Below are 15,227 nucleotides of genomic sequence, written 5' to 3'. Positions count from 1 at the left end.
CATTTTGTGCGGCGTTTTATCTCGTGGGTAACTTGATACGCGTCTTTTCCTACTTCCTCTTCAGCCTGTACATTCCTTGAGGATAAAGAGCATTTTCTCCGTGGCCATAAAGCCCTGCAGGGCTTGGTGAGGACTGCGTGGGTGTTCAATACATTAAGTACTAATTGGTGCCTGAGTGCAGCAGGACTTGTTATTAACTTTTCCATCTAGGAGATGCTGGGGGGTTGTGTAGAGTGGGGAGTGACAGGGGAGAGGCTTCTGATTTGCCAGGGACTCGGAGCCTCGTACGCAGGAGAACCCACACGCTTCTCTCCCTGGGGTTGACACCGCAGGGCCCTGAACGAAAGATTCTGTAGCAAAGCAAAGACGATTGGTTATGCCTTTCTTTCTGTTTTGAAATACTGCCTTTCATTGATTCAGACACCAGAGCCTGCCCTCTGACAGTCTCTAGCTGTGGGAGCTCGACTATATCATTAGGTCACTTTGAGCCTCAGTTTTCTTATTTTTAAAATGGAGTTGATAATATCAGTTTTATTTACTTCACGGGGTTGTCATAAGCATCTGATGAGATAGCCTACATGAAAGCTATGCACACTGTCAAGCCTGGTACACAGACATTAATCTACACAGGTACTATTATGATGTCACCCACCTTCAGGCCTGAGTCTTTATTGGTGGCTTCTTGCCTAGAGATGACAATCAGCTACATTCAAAGCATCACACACTTCGCTGCCTTCCAGGAGGCACTGCTGCACAGGGTACTTTAGGGGACGTGCCCCCTCAGGGGCCCTGGTTCTCTGGCTTACAGACTGCACTGTCAGTTGCTCCCCCAGACCCAAACCTGGCTCTCCAGAGGCAAAAAGGGATGTGCTGGAATATTTTCTCGCTGCTCCAACACTGTGTTCACACTGACTGGTCACTGCTTGGTCCAGAGCCCCCTGTGGCCACTGACTGTGTTTGGGGTGCTGTTGGGAACCCCAGAACAGAATTCCCCTCTGGGAAAGTAACCAGTCCCCAACTGTTTGGCTTCCTGGTGCTTTAACGGTCTTTTACCTTGACATCTTCCTGTTCCACATTTTGCCAATTTTCGCCTTCTGGGTTGTTTGCTTTAACTCATGCTGCTGGGTGACCCACTTGTACACCTGGTCCATGGAGCTTGAAGCCTGACCTCGCTAATGACAAAATCAGTTGCTTATGACACCTAGGTCTCCTATCTGAGCTTCCTCAGGTCACTTAGGAGAAGGGACACTGTCACCATGACCACCCATTTTTGGAGGAGATTTCCAGAAGAGAAGGGGCCATCTGAGGTTGCTTTTGCCCCTTGCATTGACAATCACAAGACATGGAGTAGGAGAGAGGTTATTGACCTCCTGGAAAAATCTAGAACTTCCCTGCTTGAATATCTCATTGGCTCGATTCCTTTTTGCAAACACTTGGAGACACTCATGGGCAAATTCTCTTCCTGCCACTCTCTCCATGTCATTATTTGACCTGGAGAACGACGTTCTTTTAGACTTTAATCACTGAAGTTCAGGGTTGGAAGAGGCCTTGGAAGCATCTCTTCTACATGTTTCATGGGGACACATGTAGACCCTGGGGCTCAAATAGGTGAGGCAATATGAATTTCCAGAGCCAAGCAGGGGACAAGGGGACTCCCAGCCAAGGGCTCCCTGTTCTCTCACAGTGCACAGGGCTGAAATTCTTTACAATAATCATCATAAACTGGAAGGAAACTTGAGGGAGTGTCTGCTCTAGTCCTCTGACTGAGGCAGCATCAACCTGGCACCCGGACTGTCGGAGGACCTATTCACTTCGTCTTATATGACTTTCTTTGACTGAGGTCTCCTAAGTCTCCCCATAAACTGTAATTTAAAATGATTATTTTTTACAGTCAAGACTCGACTACAACAAGAAGGCTCACATAACCCACACAAGGGACATTCTTGGAGCACCTAGATCAGGTGATCAGGGAGACTGCTCCGCTGAGCCCCACAAGACACCTACTATCTAAGGCCACCATACCAAGACTGGGAAGCATAGCAGATCTACCTAATACACAGAAACAAATACAGGGAGGCAGCCCAAATGGGGAGACAAGAAAAAAACCCCAATGAAAGAACAGGAGAAATCCCCAGAAAAAGAGCTAAATGAAGTGGAGGCAAGCAAACTACCAGATACAGAGTTCAAAACAATGGTTATAAGAGTGCTCAGGGAGCCTAGGGGAAGAATGGAGGAACTCTGTGAGAACTTAAACAAAGATAATAAACATAAAAGAGGACATAGAAACCGTAAAAAAGAACCAGTCAGAAATGAAGAACACTCTAGAAGGAATCAACAGCAGGCTAGATGACACATGCAGACGATTGAATCAGCAATTTGGAGGATAAGGTGCCTGAAAACACCCTATCAGAGCAGCAGAAAGAAAAAAAAGGATTTAAAAAAAATGACTATTTTAGCCCCTAGGTTTGTGATTTATTTACTTTAAAAAACAAAAAGAAGCACAAAGCTAAAAAAGCAGTGCTGCAATAGAAAAGACAACTGTATTCCAACACACTGGTTTCCCCTGGCACACGGGGACCCCAGGCCTGGTCCCACTTGCTTATCCCTTCTGCCCTTCCCTCCCATTTGTTTTGAACTTAGATGCTTTCACCACATTCTCTAGGCCCCAAAGAACACTCTGTTCAGAGAGCTCAGTGGCTTCTCCACCCTGCCTGCCACATGCCGTGGGATTCCAAGTCAAACAGCGCTTTCCTGTCTTTTCCATTTGGCACAGCCTTCCTGGGCTTGTTTCCTCTGCTGGAGTGGAGCTCACAGATGGAGGAAAATGGAGCAAGCCTGGGAAGAAATATGCTCAATACCACAATGGAAATGATGGAAAAGTAGATAAAAAGTATAATTCTTGTAGTGACAAGTCAATTAATAGGAGTAGTATCTTAAAAACTCTTATATATGCAAATTTAAAAATGACATGCTTGGAAGTGTTTTGAAACGTACACAGGTAATCCAGGAGCTCAGGGGCTGTGTTCCCTCTTTCTGGTGACCAGTAATTTACATCCAAACTAGGACTCTTTTGAGAGTGAAAGGATGTGTTACTAACAAGGATACGAGCGGTCTTTGAGTTTGAGCTTAAATACCTTTACTAAGACTAGGCAGTCCACTTGTCTTTGGACAGCTCTGAGCATTAGCTGGAATGAGCTTCTTGGCCTTTGTGTGAACTCTCTTCCTTGGGGTCACCAGGCAGAGCCTCATCGCTCTTCCCATGAGAACTGATAAATCAGATATTTAAGGCTAGTTCTCTTATCTTTGGAGTCTTTTCTTTTCCAGTCTAAATGTCAATAGTTCCTTCAGCATTTCCTTATTTGGTGTAGTCTCCTGGTCTTTCATCATCCTGGATGCTCCTCTGAATGAGCTCCACTTTGTATCTGAACACATGCTAAACGCAGTCCTTCCTCAGCCTCTAGTTATTAGATGTCTCAAACTGAGCTGACACAGTAGCTTCTTAGATAGTGTACTATAGGAGCTCCAACCCGGGAGCACCATGCTGTTCTTTGCTAGTCCAAAAATAAACATGGGGGGACCAGAGGGGAGAGACATAGCCTTTATTACTTACATCTGGGGAAGAGCCGATGGCCAGGCAGCTGAGTTTCCATGCTAGGCCAGGGAAGGCTAGGTAGGGGCTTATCTAGCAGAGGGGAGAGGGAGGGAACTGTGCTGGGAAAGGCCTGTGTGCAGACCAAGGACAAACAGAGCCTGGTGAAGCGTGTTAGCAGTCAAGGACCACGGGAAACAGTGGGGTATGAGCTGCTCTGCTCCTTGTGGCCTCTGGCCAGGCAGGCACCTTTCCATTGACTGGGAGGGGGAATTGGGCTGTATCCTCGCTTGACCTTACAGATGGACTTGAGGAACAAATAGGTGCTCAACAGGTAATCCCTTGTTTTCTTGAGCTTCCTTCTACATACTTTTTTGGGCACAGTGGATAGGTTGGTGCGTATAGATGACAAGACCAGGGGTACAGAGGGAGGAACAAAGGCAGAAAAATGGGACTCTAGTCCCACCGGAGTTGGTCAAGTCTTTTATGAAATAAACAGGATTAAAAAGCTTTGTCTCTCTTTCTGTCAAGAATCTAGTTTCCAGAATCAAACTACTTGGATTAAAATCTTGTTTTGTGCCACCTATAGATGTTAAAATTTTTTTTTAACATTTTATTTTTCACTTACAGTTGACGTTCAATATTATATTAGTTTCAGGTGCAAGATGTTTACATTTGAGCAAGTTAATCTTCCTGTGCCACAGACTCCTCATCTGGAAAGTGTAAAATCATATTGTTGTCAGGATTAAATGAAAGGATCTGAGAGCAGCATCTGGCGACATGGTAAGTCTCACCCATGCTATTATTGTTACAAGTGTTATTACTCTCCCTGCCCTTTTTTCTTGGTGCTGTCGGTCACTCCTGGGGAGGTTTTCTGAAGCAGCAAAACTGCATCTCACCTGAGTGCTTCAGGCTGAAAACTCACCTTCTGCCCTCCTGATTGCAGGTGTCTCTGGGAGGATAATAACACCTAAAGCCTGTCATTAATCCCTTTCAGGCTCCTGGGGCCTTTCATCCTAAAGGATTCCAAGGCCCTTGAATAAAAGGAGCAAAAACACTCATTAAAACATTAGCATTTGTATGGCAGGTACAACAAGTTGTTGGGATACAGTGCCTCATAAAATTGCCGGTTATCTGAAGTTGTGCTTTTAAGAGGTTAGTTTATTCCAAGTAATCTTTAAATTTCAGTGATTTAAATTCAGAGCTTAAGCCAGAGCCTCCTTTCCATCCTTTCTTTCCTTCCTCTCTGGTAACCCAGAGACGAGGGCTCTGAGCACCCCCTCCAGCTCAGGCGCAGGGGAAGAGGAAGATTCCTGCAAAATAACCTCACAAGCAGCAAAGACAACTGGGCCTTTCATCTCAAGATCTCAGAGCTATTTATACTTGACATATGTAGTATCTGCTGTCAGGCATAATTGTATTTAATTTATAGAGAGAGTATTTTGACTTGCCCAAGGTTAGAATTTCACCTTAGGTGTAAACACCTACAACAATAATATATTGGTTTGGAGATCAGTGCTATTGTTTCTGATTTTTAATTAACTCTGCAATGTTCATCAATCAAGGATGTGCCTGAGGGCTGCTCTAGTCTCAGTTCTGGGCAGCATGGTTGGCCTGACTGTCTGCACCAGAACACCCAGTGGGTGATTTGGAGGATGTCATGTGCACAACTGTGAATGGTGAAGGCTGGCTCTGTCTAGCTCTCCAGCATTCAATCACATTGCAGATCCTTCATGCTCTAGTGAAAGCAAGAGACGGCAAAATTCCCTTTCCTGATGGCCCATGTGAATACTCTCAAGAGAGTGCTCATTTGCCTGGAGATAACCGGAACCTATAAGGTCGGGACCTATTAATCTGGGAGGGTCTCTTCACAACACAGGCTTTTAAAGATGTTTTCCCATCTCCAGTGGCAACAGATGCCTGGATTTTCTTCTTGGCCTCTGCCCCACACATGACTGGCTGGGATGGAGACAGCATCTGATGAACTGGCTGTATTTCCGTCACCGCCCTTTTGGGTTTGGTGGCACATTTTTATCCTTGATTTCTGGTTTTGTTTGTTTGTTTGTTGTTTTTAGGGAGAAGGAGAGAGCAGTAAATTAACATTCAGTGAGTGCTTATAATGAACCAGAGACACTACATATATGATTTCACAGGTTGTAATGTTACCTGAAAGCCCTGTTTTTGGAAAATCCAAGTTAAGAACGGTGGGTAATATGTACTTTAGGCCAGACCATAGGAGATAAGGGGACGGGAAGATTCTCTTTGTAGGATTTCCTCTCCATTCTCTACTGACAGATGAAAATGCTGAGATGTCGTCCGAGTCTAATGCTGACAGACTTCTACACTGGGGACTTTTGGGGGGTACAAATCCTCATCTGCAGGCTTGTGAAATGATAGACTTGTGGTACTTTGTGGACTATCATACTCAATGACAGTAGCATTTTGGATCTGTGCTGGTGACTGTAGAAACAATTTAGTATCTTAGCATAACTTGTGAGAGCATTCTCAACTCTTAACCGTGTGTCTGAGATGCAAAGCTCTTAGACTCTGAGGCCATGAGCAAGGCACCGCCACCAGCCTTGCAGGATAAGCACCCGGGAGGAAATGAACTTCCTGAACATTTCGAACATGTGTAATGATGGCAATAGCACGACAACTATTTGTAGTATTGTGTGTATTATTACAGTATTATTTGTAGCTTAATTTTGGTTATTGCTTTAGTTTTGCTTTTGCTTGTAAGAGTTATTGCTTGCTGACCATAATAGCTAAGAACTTAATTCTGTGAACATCCTTTTGGAATGGACGCCAGGTCTTGTGGCTCAAAGATCTCAGGAATAGGGGGAAGATGCGGTTTCTGAGGTTTGACCCTGACTGTTGTCTGTGGCAGATGGCTTATTCCAAGTGATGAGTTGCTGAAAGGGACTCATACGAATTATCGCCATTTACTTTGCATATATAAATACTTAAACCTGTGCTTAATAATACACCTGATGCAAATATCCTAAGAGCACATTAACTGCTAAGTCAGCCTTTCAAATAGGTTCAATGGGATTGCCACCCCACAAACCGCTTTTATCAGCCTGCCCTCCCCAGGCAATAAAGCCTGTATCACAGAGGCAGTAAGACTGATTAAAAACAATTAACATTCTTTCCTATTGACTTTTCTTAGGCTACTCCTGGTAATAGGTATGAAGAACAGTGACATATGAGATTCAATCAATTTACAAGTGTTTATTGGGCATCTTGACCATAAAGCTAAGTGTGGATGCCTGATTCAGAAGAAATGGGTGATATGATCTCTGTCTTCAAACACCAATAACTAAATCAGGGAGATAAAGATAACACTAACGAAGTGAGCATAAGACTTTTGACAATACATATAAATTATGTGACTAACCTCTGTCCTGGAGTATTTGAAAAGGTCATCATGAAGACAAATGAATTGGGTCTTGAAGAAGGTATAGAATTTGTATTATTAATAATAATCATTTACAATGCAGCACATTAACATTTAGAGTTGGCTCTTTTTTGATTCTTATACCATCTTTGTGAGACAGGTGGTAGAAGGAAAGAACAGAATTCGTTGAGCAAATATGCAAATTGGGCCAGATGATACCTGCACATGATGTGGGTTTCATTACAGAAGAGGAATCCCAAATTTTTATAATGGAAAGTAAACCTTTTTGATTTTTGTTCCAAAGGGAGACTTTCTCTTCCAAGGCAGTTTATTATACAAATGTCCTTGGAAAGATAAATGTGCAACAAAGACCAATCAGAGCCTCTCTCCTAAGACATGCAGACTTGTGAGAGACTCATGGAGAACTGTCTCCCAACAGCTTGCTCAAGATTACCCAGCTGGATAACCTAGGGTTAGGGTTAGGACAGGGATCAATGATCGCAGATTCCCTGCCCAAGACATCAGACTCAAATTTATCCCAACATCTAGGTCCACTGTTCATCCTAGTTGGGGAGTTTTGTTGCTGGTCTGGCTCATGTGAGGCATCCCTAATCAAAGATTGGGGTCCTTCTTTGTCACTTGGGGCCAGTCTCCAGTCTTGGGCTTTATTCTTGTCATGTTTCTTGCCTTGCTGAAGTGCCTGCCTTCATCCTACACCGAGTTCCACGGTCCCAGGGATTCTACTGCCACATCCAGGCTGTTCTTGGCCAGCACCATGCCTGGGTCTTTGTGCCACTGTACTTGGTCCAGTTGTCACACTGGCAGGAACTCCTGGATACTGATCTGCCCGCCAAGGCCTTTATCCTATCACTCTCTCTGCTGTTTTAAGGCTGCTCCTTAGGTGCAGTTGGACTTCAAATATACCCTGCCGTGTGCTTGTCTGATGCTGTTCAGTATGTTTTGTTTTTGGGTCATTGTCCACTTGCTTCTTTGATTTCACTCCCGTGGGAGAGGGAGGTGGTGATGGGAGATCAAGAATGAACAGCATAAGCAGAGTGCTGCAGGGGGACGAGAGTAGTGGACTAGCCAGGAGGCCGGTCTGATTAGGGCCAAGGGGAAGAGTGGCACAGAGAGACTCTGAATGCCAGGGTGAAGAATCCAATAGAACACAGGACTGTATTACAGACATCGTGAGACTTCATGGTAGTGTGCACAGGCCGATAAAGAGAGCTCGGATTTTGGAATCAGACAGAACTGGGTTTGAATCCTGGATTTGCTACATGCTAGAGTGTGACCTGGGGACTTTTGCTCTATGTCTCAGTTGAACTGTAAAATAGTGGTGATAATACATACCTCATGGGGCTGTGATGAGGACTGTTATAATACAGATACAAGTATCCCCTGCTTTTGGAAAGTTTGCATTTTGCCACTTTGCTTTTACAAAAGACCTCCTGCATTAGAACCTGTCTTCACTCACCAAAAGAAGTCCGGAGAGGATTTTTGCTTTTAAGAAAAAAGGTGAAAAGCGAGAATAGTGTTCAGTGTTTGTTTTTCTGCCAGTCGTTAGAGATAGAGGACACCCCAAGCAGCAAGAGTGGCCCCATCAAACTCCCCAAGAACCACACCCATCATCTCAGCATCAAGCTCCCAGAGCTTTGAACTGTGTCTGTGAGAGCCTAGGCTTTGCCTCCATTTATTCTGTGCCCCTGTAGCAAGATGTGTCCTAAGGTATCAGAAAAGCCTAAGAGAGCTTATAAGGGTGTTTATGCTTAGTGCAAAACTGGATCTAATTAACCATATTTGGTATGATCTGGTAGGTTATTTTTTGGGTCTGGGAACACTCAACACTTTTCCCCTATGAGGTAATGGTAAATTGCTTTGTCACTTTATGACATTTTGGCTTAAAAAGGCTTCTACTTTCAGGAAGTGGGGAAAACCTCTACAAGATCTAGTGCAGTGACTTCCAATTTTAAATGCCCACTAACTGGTAGCTGTTATATACTTATCACTATGGAATGTTTGCCCTGGAATAGACCTTAGGTTTATTTACTCTAACCCTCTTATTTTAGACACAAGGACAAATGAGGCACAGAGTGGTCAGCAAAGTGATCTGTTTGCCCAACCTTGCCAGCTAGTGACAGAATCTTACTCACGGGACACATTATTTATTAAACAGTGCATGATAGTGTACGGTCAGCCATTTATTAGTTGGTGCCTTTGCTGCAAGCAGTCAGGAGCATCCTCTGGAGACACAGATGATGGGTTTAATTCAGGCTTACCCTGTGCCAGGGGAGCTTTCTTTTTTAGCCATTGACTATCTAGATGTCAGCCAGTGAAATGCTCCTGTGATGCAGCAGCTCCCAGCCCTTGGGCCTCACCACCTTCCTTCTATTCCTCCAACCTGCCTCACTCTTTACTGCCTCTTAGGGCCACTTCATTCAGCTCATTTCCACTCATCCTTCTCATTTCTACTCACCCTAAGTGCCATTTTTCTCAGGGAAGTCTTCCCAGATGTCGCCAGCAAGGTGAGATTGCCAGTCATATGCTCCCGTAATGCCCTGTGCTTCTCTTCACAGTGCTCCTTGCGCTCTTATAACATCATCGACACCCATCTTTCCTGCCGGGTAATCTCTGTGAGAGCTGCAGTTGGTTGATCTTGGTTTCTGGGACATTTCCAGAGCCTGGCAGGGAGTAGATGCTTAATGAATGCTGGTTAAATGAATAAATAAGGTTTTCTGATTACAGTAGTTGTTTCAGAATTTTGGAGCTGTGGCTTGGAATGTCAAAAAATACTCTAAAAATGGGAAGATAATAGACTCAGAATAAAGAAAAGTTCTCTCCAAGAAAGGCAATTAGAAAAGTCATACTGATATTTACAAATACACATGATATACTGTACTTACGTGCACACAAGCGTGTTGTGTTGCCCTTATTTTTCTCAGTTTGTCCTGTGGTGACAGTTCATCATGGACTTAATTGGCCCGTGAGGACTGGCATTTGCAAACTGCTCTGCTAAACGTCATAGCCGTTAATTAGCAGTAGCAGTTGCCATTGCTTCACATCACTGAGGAAAGCAAATTTCTGAACCCCAAAGGTTTTCAGTGCAAATGCACAAATATATATCCATTTTTTTGTTTCCTCTTGGTCCAATTTTTACCTCTACTTCTATATATTTTTAAAAATATATCTTTATTGATTTCAGAGAGAGGAAAGGAGAGGGAGAGAGAGGGATAGAAACATCAATGATGAGAAAGGCATTGGTCGGCTGCCTCCTGCACGCCCCCGACTGGGGATGGAGCCCACAACCCGGGCATGTGCCCTGACCGGGAATCGAAACCCAATCACCTGGATGCCAGGTCGACACTCAACCGCTGAGCCATGCCCTGCCTGGCTCTACTTCTATTTTTAAAAAAATGAAAACCCCAGCTCACCACACTTACTTGCTTGGCGCCCAGGGCAGCACACGCAGTCGGCCGAGGGAGGCAGGGGCACACGCAGCAAAGGGCTGTTCCTTTGGGAAACGCCGTTTAACTGGAGTGGAACTCGACCCCTGTAGTAGCTGAAATCCCTTTGTGATTCATGATGCCGTTGGAGGGCCCAGTTCTGCCTCAGGGAGGAAACAAGGGACCCATGCTTAGGAAATCGGGCATGGGGACACCATGTGCAGTTGTGCAGGCTGCATCTGCCACGGGTCCCCAGCTCTCTTGCCAAGCTCTGCGTTCAGGTGGGGCTAGCTCTGCTAGGAGCACGAGGCCACATGCTCCTAGGTCACACAGCAAGAAGGGCTGGAGGTGGTGGCAATTCAGCTAGTTCATAGAACATTTTGGAGGATATGGGTTTTGCAGGTAGAGACATAGGTTTAGACCTCAGCCCCATCAGTTACTGTGTGACTTCGAGCAAGTTTGTAAGCCTCAGTTTCCTCATCTGTAAAGCAGAGATAACAACCATATCTCTTTCATAAGGTTGTTGGAAGGATTAACTGAGGTAATATAGCTCAGCAGAGTGGCAGGGCCAAATTTAGTGCTTCATAGATGCTGCTTATGTTGATCATCAACGGTGCCATGACGTCCATGGACCCCCAAGAAGTCCTCTTGGACAGATAATTCATATGCCCTTTGCTCTCTCCTCCTTACCTTACTGCCCTCTCCCAACCTGAGCCTCCCCCTAATGTCAGTACCATTCTTGTTTACTATAACCAGAAACCCAAAATGCCATTCTCTCCCTCCTCTGACATCTCAGTGGTCACTGAAGTCTATCAGTTCTACCAGCTCGGGCTCCATCTCCTTCTCCCTTACCCCTGCTATTTGGCCCAGAACAGGATAATTCTTCTCTTGGACGCTGGCAGTAGCCTCCAGGCTGGCTCCCAAACCCAATCTTAAAGGAAAGCAAATCTGATCTCATGTACTCTCTTGCTTAAGACTATCTCTGTTTGTACACAGAATAAAGCTCAAAGTTCTTTGGACGTTAATTATGGCTCTGCAGGATCTGACTTGTCTCCTTACTGCTCCTACTTCAATCCCTGTATTGCAGAGAAAAAACACTCCCCTTGAACTTTCAACAGATTTATGGGGTGTCAGTCTCTGTGCATTAGACATGTTGCTCCCTTCCTGGAATGCTGTTAATAATGATGATGATGAAGATAGTGATGGTGAGGAGGAGGGTGATAATAAGAATAGCAGCCACCACACATTGGGGATTTACTATACATCCTTCTCAGTGCTCAGAGCTTTGTGTTCCTAATCTGCCTTTCTCCAGCTTTGGTCACCTGGGGAACTAATGAAATATAATTAGGTTTCTAAAAAATATATCTCTGCATTTATTCAAATGAGTGTTTCTCTTGTGATCCAGAGGGCTTAACTTTGCCTTGTCTTTTACTGGCAGGGGACCCCACATTGGATATGTGGTAGCCAGTGCTGCAGCTGCTGTTCATTTAATTCTCTTTTAAATAGATTTTATTTTTTAGAGCAGTTTTAGATTCTCAGCAAAATTGAGGGGAATGCACAGAGAGTTCCTGTATACCTCCACCTCCCTTTTACAGACTCCTCCACTGTCAAATCCCACACAAGAGTGGTACATTTATTACAACTGATGAACCAACACTGACACATCATTATTACCCAGAGTCCGTAGTTTATATTGGGGTTCACTCTTGGTGTTGTACATTCTATGAGTTTTGACAAGTGTATAATGACATGTACCCACCACTGTAGAATGATGAAATATAGTTTCATTGCTCTCAAAATCTTCCGTGCTCCATCTATTCCTCTTTCCCTCCCACCAACCCTTGACAATCATTGATCTATTTAGTGTTCTATAGTTTTGCCATTTCCAGAATGTCATGTAATTGGAATCATACAGCATATAGCATTTTCAGATTGGCTCCTTGCATTTAGTAATATACATTTAAGTTTCCTCCATGCCTTTTCATGGCCTGATAGAGCATTTTCTTTTTAGCAGTGAATAATATTGTATTGTCTGGATGTACCAGAGTTTGTTTATCCACTCACCTACTGAAAGACAGTTTGGTTGCTTCCAAGTTTTGACAATTATGAATAAAGCTGCTATAAACATCCGTGTGTAGGCTTCTATGTAGACATAAATCTCTACCTCCTTTGGGTAAATACCAAGGAGCATGATTACTCAATCATTTGATAAGAGTATGTTTAGTTTTGAAAGGAACTGCCAAACTGGCATCCAAAGTAGCTGTACCATCCTGTATTCTTACCAGCAATGAATGAGAGTTCCTGTCGCTCCACATCCTTGTCACCTTTTGGTGTTGTCAGTTTAATTGGTCCATAGTGGTATTTCATTGTTGTTTTAATTTGTAATTCTCTAATGATATACAGTGTTGAGCACCTTTTCATATGCTTATTTGCCATCTGTATACAGTAAGTCCTCACTTAAGGTCATTGATAGGTTCTCGGAAACTGCAACTTTACATAAAACGATGTGTAACAAAACCAATTTTACCCTAGGCTAATTAATAAAAACAAAAGTTAAGTTCCTACAGCATATTTTTGATCACGAAAAATCACCAAACTTCTAAATAAAGACACAAAATATTTCTAATACTAAATATTAAAATAAATGTGAGCTATATTTACATTTAAGAAAAATTAATAAAAAGTAAGATGATGATTTTCCAATCTGTTTATAGGTGGCCAGAACCTAACTTGGCAGCTCAGAGTGCCAGGTGGGAACCAACCCTGGACAGGATGCCCTTCCATCGCAGGCCCACTCACACCCACACCCACACCTACACCCACACCCACACCCAAACTCACTCAGGCTGGACAATTTAGACCCACCAATTCACCTAATGTGATCATCTTTGGGATGTGGGATGAAACTAGAGTCCTAGAGAAACTCCACACAGACATGGGGAGAAGGTGAAAACTCCACACAGATGGTGGCCCCAGATGGGAATCGATTTATTTTTCTTATCAATGTTATAATGAAATGACATTGAATAAAATGACATTATTTAGGACCTGCTGTGTCTACTTTGATAAGGTGATGATTAAGACTTTTGCCCATTTTTAAATCAGGCTGTTCATTGGGTTCTTTGTATATTTTGGTTGAGTCTTTTATCAGATATGCCTTTTGCAAATATTTTATCCCAGTCTTTGGCTTATCTTCTCATTCTTCTGAGCTCCTATTCAGTTTCAAAGTGCAGCTCAGAGCTCACCTTCTATGACAATGAACCTGTCTCTTCCCTTCCCCAGTGTTCCATCTCTGTTGACTTTGTGCTGTCACTGGACCTTTCACAAACATCCATGGTATTGTAAATACATACCTACCAGATAGTGAGATTCTTGGGGAGGGGGTCATGCCCTTCATGTTTGCATTTCCAGAGCAGAGCACAGAGCCTGTCACTAAATACCCAACATAAATGTGTTGAGTGAACTGACATGTAAAATGAGGACGTATGTGAACAGGGCATCCCTGGCTCTCTCAGAAGCACAGGGGAGGTTTTCCTTCAGCAGAGGTAGTGAGAAACAGCTCTGCAGATGGCATTCTGGTCTTGGCTATATCACATCTTTACCTGAACACAGGTATTTTTGCCACATCCCAGATGCAATGCCTACCAGAGGAGCCACAGGTAGGCAAGAAGCTGAATGCCTTCCCCACTCAGGGCAAGGATGTTTGTAAAATGCTCTGAGGCTCTCCGTGGGCAGGGAACTTTTTCATCACTGGCATGTGATTTTTCAGAGAGTGCGTCCGGACTCAAGTCTTCCCACCCCTCTTTCCATGTCTGCATATCTGCATAGCTAGAATCTATCTGTCTCCGGAAAGTCTCTTCTGGTTTTCTGAATGGAGCTGTACATGAACGTACATGTGCGAGCCTAGGTGGTGAAATTCCTTCTGAATTCTTTCATGGGTCAGAATGTTGCAAACATTTAAATCAAAACATTTCCTACTCTTTTTCTCCCTCCACCTCGGTATCCCTTCTCCTTTTTCTCACGTCTCATCTTTGCTTCTCTTTCCTTGGACTTGTGGGGTTTTTGTAAAAGTCTTTCCTCCCTGACCCATCTAATCTTTGGCATTTAGCTCAGAATGTGTTCCATTATGTTTAAGAACACTTTTATTTCAATGGGGCTTCTATTGGGGTTAGTCTCAGCATCTAGAGTTGGGCTAAGCCTGAGGGGAAATGCAGTTCAGAGAAGAAAGAACTTTCACATCATTTTATAGGCTTGTGACCATTTGGCTTAAGAGACATGAATGCTGAGACTTTCAGATGACAAGTGAAGAAATCCCGTAAGAGATCACCAGATGTTTTGTCTCCAAGACTTCAGGCTTTTGATGTTAGGCAGGAAAAACGTGGATTCTTGACTGAATTTTGCAATTTCCACAGGGTGTTTCAGGGATACTTAGTCAGTAGCCATTATTAGCATTCTAGAATAATTTAGTAATTTAAAATATTACCAAAGTATTGCATACTTACTGTAAAAAGTCCAAATAATATAGACATCTACAGAATAGAAGCTTAAATGTCCTTTTAGGGTCTTTTCTCCCTCCCTCCAATTTCTCTCTTTCCTAAGATAAAGCACGAATTAAATATGTATGATTTGAGACATTTGTATGTGCATTTCGATCCACTTATAATTCTATTATTATTTTTTATGTAAATGATCATTTTATAGAATTCATTCTGTGATATTCATTTTTTTTTTTTTTTAATCAATGAACAATAGACTTGGAGATCTTTCATGTCAGTACCTGCAGAACTACCTTGCTTTT

At 43.4% G+C, this 15,227-nt stretch overlaps 1 protein-coding gene across 1 annotated transcript in view; it reads left to right on the top strand.

The window, feature by feature from the left end:
• The first annotated feature begins 4,241 nt into the window (after positions 1-4,241).
• Positions 4,242-15,227, top strand: part of EMP1 (epithelial membrane protein 1) — an 85,144-nt gene continuing 74,158 nt past the window's right edge. Inside the window, exon 1 of the mRNA XM_016197445.2 lies at positions 4,242-4,372. The gene's annotated coding sequence lies outside the window, so the exon portion shown is untranslated. The remainder of the gene's footprint in view (positions 4,373-15,227) is intronic.

Source organism: Miniopterus natalensis, chromosome 2 (assembly GCF_054644295.1).
Source record: "Miniopterus natalensis isolate mMinNat1 chromosome 2, mMinNat1.hap1, whole genome shotgun sequence".
Classification (NCBI taxonomy): Eukaryota; Metazoa; Chordata; class Mammalia; order Chiroptera; family Miniopteridae; genus Miniopterus; species Miniopterus natalensis.
The sequence above is the reverse complement of the archived record's forward strand: the minus strand, read 5'-3'. Positions and strand labels throughout refer to the sequence as shown.